A 10,560-nucleotide genomic window follows, 5' to 3' on the forward strand; every position below is an offset into this window, starting at 1 on the left:
ACTATCTTCATAATGAGAGAGATACGTAATATCACAACAATTTTCCATCTCTCGTAAAGAGATTATCCGTGATAAAGAATTTAAAAAAAAATAAAAATAAAAGCAAGATGATGTAAAAGATTTGAAAATTGCTTTATCAAAAGAGGGAAAATTTAATATTTTATTCATTAAAAAATTATCAGCGTTAAAACTAAATTCAGCTCTGCGAAAATTACGCGCTTCTTTAGGCGAAAATCGTCGACAGGAAAATACGGTTTCGCATTTCGCTAATGGTGGGCGATACAAAAGGACGTTAGAAGAGAGGGAAGGTGGTAGACCAGGGAGATTAATGAAGTATCTACCGCAAGCGAACTCAATTTCGTGAGTCCACCCGGTATCTGACCGACCGGAGGGCGCGTATGCTGGAAATTACGAAGATTTACCAGCGAGCTGTTGCGCTTCCGCGTGCGGTCGCACGTATCAAGAGCTTCGAAGTCTACCCTCTTCCCTTCCCCATCTACCCTCTTCCCTTGGCCATTAAGCTTAAGGTAAACATGTATATGCGCGCACGTAATATGCTTGTCGAAAATATGCCATAACTACGAAATCTCGGCAATCCTCTCTCCATTAATTGACGCGAGATATTAGGGCGTTGCCGTAAAAATAAAATATGCAAAAATTTTCTTCGTAAAAAGTTTGTTTTTTATTTAAATTTTAAATAAAATAAATTGCATAATTACCGGAAAGATACAAATTCTTTTTAGATATAAACTTTTGAAAATATAATAAATAAAAATCTATAATTCATAAATAATTTAAATAATTATAAATTTTAAACACAATGTTGAGATATATCTTGTCGAAAATATGCCATAACTACGAAATCTCGGCAATCCTCTCTCCATTAATTGACGCGAGATATTAGGGCGTTGCCGTAAAAATAAAATATGCAAAAATTTTCTTCGTAAAAAGTTTGTTTTTTATTTAAATTTTAAATAAAATAAATTGCATAATTACCGGAAAGATACAAATTCTTTTTAGATATAAACTTTTGAAAATATAATAAATAAAAATCTATAATTCATAAATAATTTAAATAATTATAAATTTTAAACACAATGTTGAAATATATTTTTAATATGTCGTATTTAATATGTCGAAATATAAATATTTTATATGTGTTATGTTACACGATGATTTTAAATAATCTACTACACACCTCAAATAAAAAAATCTCAAATAAAAAAAAAATGTATTGCTCACTTTATGTTTCGTTGCCGCCTGAAATCTCCCCCCGATTCTTTTTTCTTTCTTATTCATCTTTTATTGTTTCTTCATGACATTTTTTCACACTCACTTGCAAAAACACGATTAATTACGATCAGCGCAAATACGAATAATCACGTAATACTTTGCATTGCGATGTTAATTAACTTAAGTTCGTCAATGATCAAATATTTAGCGCATTGTATTGGTAAATGCTACATTACTTTCTGTTTCATAACTTTGAGAGAGGTAGATTTACAAAAATTGTAACAGATATATGTTCACGATGTACCGTACATGATTTTTGGCATAAAATAAAACGGATAACTATCAAATACCGCGAGTAAGGACGAGTGGTAAAAGTTGAATCGCGCGGGAATTAAAATTGCTGTATTTTGGATAATTTGAAAAAATTTGTTTGTGAAACTTGCTCATGTAGATAGTAAAAGAGTATGTTTTTTTCTATCTCGGTTAAACATTACTCACGGGCACAATATTGCAGCAATTTTCTCCATGGCGACTTTCATCATGACTCGCTTTAAAGACACGGGAAATAAGTAGAGCTTAAACAGAACGCGGTTTAATATTCGCGCTCGTATTTGCACGTTCGGATCTCGAGACGAGATCCCAAAGAAGTTTATGTGGCACATGAAATCTCGACCATTCACGAAGATTAAGAAATAATTACATTAGCACAGGGAATTAATTCTAAATCCGGCAGTATGCCACAAGATATATCTGCGTTTTTTTTTATTACTTAAATTCACAATTTTCTCCTCTACTCAGAGTATGTTTAACCTTTTATGACTTGCATAAATTATAATTATATCAAGCAGCTATCTTCCTTCATGTGCATCTCTGAGAAGTTATATTAAAGACAAAAAGTTTCGAGTCGTTCTCTTGCTTTTGTATCTGCTTTATGATGTAATTTTAAAACCCCTTTCTTAAATGTGTTAAGTCAGCGGACATCATCGTCTCGACCCTTCTTTAAAGGCATTATTCTCTCATTTAAAAAAAAAAAAATTATTTTTAGAATAAAGGCGATAAAATTATACAAAATTGTATAAAATTATACAAAAGTTTGTTAACAAATAAAATATTCACCAAAGTAACTGACAATGAGTAACAATAAAATAATCGAACAAATGTTAAATTATGCGAGCACCCGGTGTACGTTTCCAGAGGTGTTACAAATGCGGCAGAGATCTACCGACACCCTGTTGCTTCCTCGCAACAACGCGTGTACAAATGTATACAGACATACTCTCACACAAGTGCCCTTCTCCAACAATGCGGTTTCCCAAATCCATTTCACCGAAATATTGCGTGACTGACGCGGCAAATGATATGTTATTCAAAATTAAAAGATATCATTTGAACGATCGGAACGCCGAGGGAATATTGTACAAATATACCAATTTCCTATTTTCGGAAATATCTAAACCGTACATCTATATGTATCTGTTCCTCTTTATTCTTCTTTATTTCTCGCGTTACACTCGTATCAAAATGCTAGTTTTGAAAATGTAATCGGATCCAACCTAAAAAAAAATAAATAAATAAAAACGATACTTGCATATACGTAGAAAAAAAATCAATTGATAAAACGAGACCGTACCAAATACCAGTTTCAGAAAAATTTGAAATATATATACATTTGACATGAAAATATATCAAAAACATACATATATTTACTTGCTTCACAAAAATAAGAGACGTATTTTATAATACAGTTGAAAATAAAATCAATATGTTATTTAGCCAATAAAAATCGTATTTATGAGTTATTTTATGAGCTCTTATTGAGCGTGCAACGCAGCATGCTATAGTAAATGGCGCCCATTTATTTCATCATGTCTCATAAATTGCACGTACGATACTAAAATTGGAGCTCAATGTAAGAAATAGAAGAAATCATGGTAATTGTAAGGCATTTTTGCGCAATTTTTTCTATTAGTAAAGTTAAAAATCATTGTTTTTAAAATTGTAAAATAACAGTAATTACTTATTTATATAAAAATATATATTCATAGGATAATAAATCAATGACAAACAATTAAATGATAGGATAAGGGTTTTTGGTTTTTGATCGCACTATATTCATATTTTAAAAAGACTATTAGTGTTCTCGGATGTATTCTGCATTTATTCAGCAACATTACTGCATAAATGCATAATAAAGCATCGTTATCGTCGAACAATTTATGATGCTTACTCGCGAGAAAAAAACATCGAAGGCTTTCGCGTAATTGCATTCGGCAAATAACGACGGTCACAACTGAGGAAATATTAAGTACACGGACCGATACATTTACTCGTGAGAAATGCGGGAAGCATTCATTTTTTAAGAAACGGGAATACCGGCTGTGCATTGTTGAGGAAGACGTACGATTCTTGACAAAAGTTCGCGCAAAACACCTCCGCTAAATGCCTGCGACTTTTCGCTATTAAAAAAAGCTCAGGCGCACTTTTCTTGACGTCGAGATGGTTTCCTTTATATCATGAGAAAAGGGAAGTACACGTCACTGAAACTGCAGAACAATTAAACGCTACTCATGAGACGTAATTCATGAAAGAATAAAATGTATCAGAATTAAATATTAATAAATAAAAAATAATTATATCTATATTTTAAAATTGTTAAATTACAAAAATTTAATTACATTGCGTTTAGTACTATTTTAATTTGGTAATGTTATTTTCAAACATAAGGAAATATATTATATAGTATACACGAGGAAATAAAAGAGAAGATTTTATATAAAAGAATATTAAATTTATTAAAAGATAATTTAGTATATTAGGCTCTAAATATAAAATAATATTAACAAATAAATAATAAGACGGGCAGATGAGAGCTAATGCGCTGGGTGAGGGACGCCAAAAATATGTTATTCCTCGTGTATGTAAATTGAGTTTATTAAACGTTTCGGTCCGAATGTCGGACCATTTTTAGTAACTGTGTACAAGATAATAAATATAAATAAAATCGGAATATAAAAGAGACTTACATAAAAGAAGTGAACGTACGTACTTTGACAAAATAAGAATAATGTCAGGAGCGAGCCGCACTTGTCAACGGTGACGGTATTAATAATGTGTGAATGTGAATTTTCAAAACACAAAGATTAACGATCAAGATGTAAACAGACGAACATAATATTGCGGAGATACAATAATAGACAACTTAAAAAAATTTAGGTCTCCGCAATATTATATATGTCTGTTTACATCTCGATCGTTAACCTTTGTGTTTTGAAAATTCACATTCACACATTATTAATACCGTCACCGTTGACAAGTGCGGCTCGCTCCTGACATTATTCTTATTTTGTCAAAGTACGTACGTCCACTTCTTTTATGTAAATCTCTTTTATATTCCGATTTTATTTATATTTATTATATTATACACAGTTACTAAAGATGGTCCAATATTCAAACCAAAACGTCTAATAAACTCAATTTACATACACGAGGAATAACATATTTTTGGCGCCCCTCACCCAGCGCATTGGCTCTCATCTATCCGTCTTATTATTTATTTGTTAAATTTATTAAACTTTAAAATAATTAAATTTATAGAATTTGTAAAAAACATCAGAAAAGGGATACAAGTATATTAAATCGCTTTTTAAAAATAAAGGAATTTAAAATTAATTTTGAATGTATACTTATGCATATAATTCCTTTTCTCATCGTATAATCGTTAAAAATATCTATTTTCTACTACTTCAATATATTTTGTTGATACCGCATCTCACACAGCATTCCAAACTATCCAAGAAATGAGATATTTAATCTGTATCCAGGACATTGCTCATATCCAGCATTGCTTGATAAGCGCGTAATTGTTCCAAATTGCAGACAGATTTAACGAAACGACGACGCGACGTGAAATACCGTGCTCCCTAATATTGGACTATTATTATCACCATCACGATATAGAAGACGGTGATTCGCACGAAGCAACGGTAACCGAGAAACCATTTAAACCCGCTTAATCTCTGCCTTCATTTTTATAATCCCTAAGCGAACTCTTTCCGCCGAGATAATTCCAACCTAAGCCTCGAAGAATTATCAATTACCCTCTTGCGACATAGCTGACACGTTGGAAATAAGAAAAGTTCTATCCGTCCATCTCTTCGCACTTCTTTTCCATCAGCAAGAAGATGGAAAGCTTTAAAAACGCGTTAAGTATGAAAACGCGACGAGAGATAGATTCCATAATATACTGTGACATCAAATATTTACAAAAGATTTGCCAATAAAACGCGTATATATAATATAATTAATTAAATTACTTAATTAAAATGCATTTTAAAAAAATAAGAGAAAAAAGACACAAAATAAATACCAATTTTTCTCTCGTGTAATAATATTGTAATGATGGGAAAACCATAATAATTAAAAAATTCTATTTTTAATGAAACACAATTTTGAATAACATGTTATTTTCTAAGAGCATGTTTACGTGCGTGCATAATTTTATAGAATAAAAATGTTTTATAATATAAAAAATATTTTACAGTATAATTTTAATGTTACGGTATAATGTACAGTATAATGTTAATGTTAATGCATGCTTGGAAATTTTAATGTGCCGTCGATCAAATATTTCGCTGTATAAACAAAAATAATATTTATTTTCCGACATTATTACAAAGGCCTCTCATAAAAATGCATGAGCGAACATCTCATATTTTCCATCGACTAACCCTCGAAGCGCAACAAGTATATCGAATATCGATTGTTATTTTCCTACAGCGTGCGATGGTGCTGAATTCTCGACATGGAATTTACACGCTCGACTAAATTGTCGTGGAAAGCAATTGCTGCAAATCGGATAAGAAATAACCAGGGATGTAATAAAAAAATTCCATCTTTCTTTCTATTTCGACCCACGCGTTTTATCTCTCAAAGAGACACGTAAGTAAAAAATACGGTGTAAATACACGTTGAATTTTATCGCGACATAACCGTCCTCCGTAATTAACACGTCATCGTTAATTGTTGTTTCTCTTCGCCAGACGTGGACCAAATAATTTATCGCGCAGGTGAATTTCAAAACAATTATAATTATCACGAAAACGCAGCTGCGTTATTTTCGTGAAAATTAAGTTTAGCAAACTTAATGTAAATATTTTTTATAAATTTTTGTATTATAACGATATATATACGTAACACATATTACTTCTCTTTCTCTCTTTACATACAATATAAATTATTATAAATTTAATCAATCTGCATTTACAAATCAAAAACGTTTATATAAATTATTATAAATATTGTAAATATTTTATTATTTATATTTAAACCTCAATAATTAAAATTTTTATTAATATAATTACACCTTAATATTTTTTATTATAAATAAAAATATATAAAAAAAACCGAATTATATCAAATATGTTTTATACTTTTATATTTTAAACAGATTTTTTTAATCGAGTATTTCTTCATATTTCTCAATATGTACTCTATCTATATAGTGATATTTCGTATTTATATTTCATTCGGTGAATCGAAAGCGATGCTTTTTTCCAAAGCATCTTTCCTGTTTCAAATAACGTTCGAAATTACTACTCGAAAAGATTTATAACTTCCGGACGTTATCGGTAATAAGGCAAAATAAAGCATTACAATATTTCTTTTTCTACAAGCTATCTCGTACTTTAATTTTGTTTTGATTGCGTCTCAGGTTATTTATCGCAAAGACGGTTTTTAAATTTCTCAATGTGAGAATCCACTAACGAGATTCTTCCACAAAATTGCAAACAAAGAAGAATTAAAAGAGTTTTAATACAAAAAAATTATAATTTAATTTAATTATAAAGAAAACCATTAGATAAAAACGTAATCAATTTATTTTGAGAGCAGTTTAGACAAAGGTAATTATCAACAGGTAATTATTCATAACAATGCGATATTGGTATTTAATTATGCTTGTTGTACATACTGTAAATATATATACAATATCACATAAATTACATACAATATATAATATCTGTGAAATTAGAAATTTTGATCGAAGAGCGATAGAGAGTAATTAAATTGAATGTGTTTACAACATATTGATAATGAAATATGTGAATATATAATATATTATAAAATCGTGTACATTGGTTGTAGAATTATTTTTTCTTACAGAAGTTTATGATAAAAATTTATTATGTAATAATATATAAATATACATTAATAATGTAACTAAAAATTTTTTAATGTCTAACACTAAATATTTTGACTATATGTATATCAACGATCGAACTAAATTTCTATTAAAGCAAGCTGATGCAAATTACAGGGCAGATATAGAGGTACACAGTGATCCAAAATTTAATTAATAACCTCCCTCTCTTCTGGTGTTTCCGACAAACTGACGGGCAACCCTATTCAAATTAAATGTACTATGATATTAATTTCATATCTGTTCGATAGCAGGCACGATTCATCTGTATTTAACGGATCCAGCCGTCAAATATACAGGGTGGCATTTTAAAGGACGCATTGATATTTCTTAAAAACCAAGGCTTTCATCAAAAAATGTTTTGTGATACTCTTATGCCCCCCTCAAAATCACAAAACTTTTGTACGGAACATTTTTCGATGGATGTTTTTCAAAAAATATCAATACATCATTTAAGATGGTCTATCCTATATACATATATATAGTATAAATTATCGTATTGTTATATATTCAGTTGAACAATATGTCGAGACCAAAAGAAATTAGTAAAGCAATTATAATAAAAAAAATATATGTTTTTCTATACATGTCATCAATATTTTTGCTTTAATTAAAAATTTGAAAGCACGATACTGTCGAATGAATTTCAAAAATAATTAGACGCGATAAGAAAATATAATTCTAAATTCCCATACGAAAGATCAGTGACCACCTAAGCTGCTAATTATAGCGTATGTCGTTTAACGCGGCGTGTGATCATCGATTAACGTGCAATGATGCACAACACCCACGTTAGTCGGTAATAATTACTAGCCGTCCCGTGCACACGTGACGTGCATTAATCGATCTCTTTGCGACGTAAGGATCTTGTCTCGTCTCGAAGGATAAAGCCACGACGCGCATTTCATACATATTCGAGCGGATAGAATCCTGATTAAACGAGTTTCAACCCTAGCAGAATCAAGAAAGATTTACTTACTCGATTGCGCACAATATTTTAATTTTAAATAATTGCATCTCAACAGAATCACTTGATAAATACTTTATATTTGATATTTTCTTAAATTATGAAGGCAATATTTAACTTTAGTAATTAAAAATTATAAGATTTTCTTAATTTATATACTTATATACTTTAGAAAAACTTGAATAAATAATAGAAGTTTAATCTATATTTTATTTCAAGCGAAATTTTCTGGCTCAAAAATGTTTTAATCTGAGTTAATTTATTTAATTTATCTTAAGAATATTTTAATTTATGCGTATGTTAAGAAATAATTAAAAAATGTAATTTTTATAAAATTGTATTATAAATAATCCATATTTATATGTAAAGTACTGATTTTTTAAGGTTGCATACTTTTAAGGTTACTACTAATATATTAAAGAAGGGTTTATAATTCTCGTGTCTTCTATATATATATATATATAATTACTTATCTCGAAGTATATATAATTATTTAAAGTGAAAAGAAGAAAGCACCTAAAAAAGTTTTAAAATTTTATAAAGTTTATTATTAATGTTATCAGAGATACTTAAATGTAGAGTATTAGAAGTACGTTTAATTAAAATTAAAATTATTTTAAGTATTATAAGAGAGAAAAAGATGCCAGAATAAATAGATGACAAATAAAACTTTCGCAACGTCTACGTCATAATTGATGTACGTTAACATTAATAATAAAATAAAGAAAAAATATATATTTTTTGTACGTATGGTTATAACTGCTATAATTATTTTAATAACTTACGCTGAGCTCTGACAAACTTCCCATAATTATGTTTAATCTAATAATTGATAATGAATTTCGCGCATTATCTACAAAAATATTATTGAAAAATATCTATCTCAAAGTAATCTCTTCACCGGTAACATTAATATGGCTCTCAATATAATATTTCTTGTTTCAATGAATAATTGATACTACCAAAAGGAAGAATCGAACATACGGATGAACTTTGAAATGTTCGTACTACAAAAAGGTTTGCCCTTATCGGAGGGATCGGCTAGAGATATGAATCCACCGTTTTAGTCTGCGTTAAATGGCAGATTTATGTATCTTGCGGCAAATCTCTTCCACTTACGCTAATATCGAACCGCGCACTTACAATACGTCAGGCATTATCCAGGTATTATTGCCGGGAGCGTGTTATACTAGGCGGTTAACGATTAGCGAGATAAGAAACGCAGAGAAGTGGTCTAGTTCTCGCATCTCTATATGCACGAGGGCGAGCAACTCGTATGTCGTGCAACTTTATTCGCAAACTCGAGTTGCGTTCAACACGCAAACGCACGCGACTGCAAACACACGATATTTATCGGAAACATCGTAATTCGCGAATTGTCCGAGGCACATCTGCATACGGAATTAATTCAATTTTTTGATAAAGCGACAGACTTTTTCCTTTCCCTTGACGGTTTCGTCGTTCTTTGTTTCTACCCGCGAAAAAATGTCTAGAAAAATATTGTATAAATTCTCGTAAACGTAGCTACCTAGATCAAATGATTTATGTGATACTTGCGATAGAGGATTTCTATTTCTTTTTTCTTCTTTCTTTCTTTTTTCTTTTTTTCTTTGATGGCAATTTTCCCCTGTAGCAAGAAAATTCCATCGGCTAAATGCGATTAACGTATTCCAATAAAAGCAACGGGGTTATGTAATAAAAAAAAATCACCGATTGCGATCTTTATTCTATACATCGGGTTCTTAATCCATTTCGAATAAGAAAAAATAAATTATAATATAGCAGTTATATATAAATAAAACAATGAATTGTTGAAAACATTATTAATTTCCAATGACAATTCAATTAATTGCATAAAAATTTATATATGTTTTATTCATATGATTTTATTTATATACTTTGTTACCACAACTAGACAGGACATTGACAAATAGTCATAGACTTATATTCGGTTTATACCTTTGGTGGTCTTTCAACTTTAAAGGAACGCACCTTACGGACAATGACCTTTGATTATGTTTTAATTGAACTGCGATGACTTTTCCACACCGACATTTTATTCATGTAAAAAAAATTCCGAATTTATGACTCCGATTATGACTCCGATCTATTTGTAATTTAATGTATAATAATGAAGGTATAAAAAAGGAACCAATCGCGTTTT

At 30.0% G+C, this 10,560-nt stretch overlaps 1 long non-coding RNA gene across 1 annotated transcript; it reads right to left on the reverse strand.

The window, feature by feature from the left end:
• Nucleotides 1-1,177: 1,177 nt before the first annotated feature.
• Nucleotides 1,178-4,315, reverse strand: LOC115240139. Its single transcript, XR_003884743.1, has 3 exons — nt 4,257-4,315; nt 3,607-3,776; nt 1,178-2,786 (listed from the first exon to the last, which is right to left on the reverse strand). It is a non-coding gene; the product is annotated as an uncharacterized LOC115240139 (long non-coding RNA).
• Nucleotides 4,316-10,560: the final 6,245 nt, after the last annotated feature.

The sequence above is a fragment of the Formica exsecta genome, unplaced genomic scaffold (assembly GCF_003651465.1).
Source record: "Formica exsecta isolate Colony F162 unplaced genomic scaffold, ASM365146v1 scaffold419, whole genome shotgun sequence".
Taxonomy (NCBI): Eukaryota; Metazoa; Arthropoda; class Insecta; order Hymenoptera; family Formicidae; genus Formica; species Formica exsecta.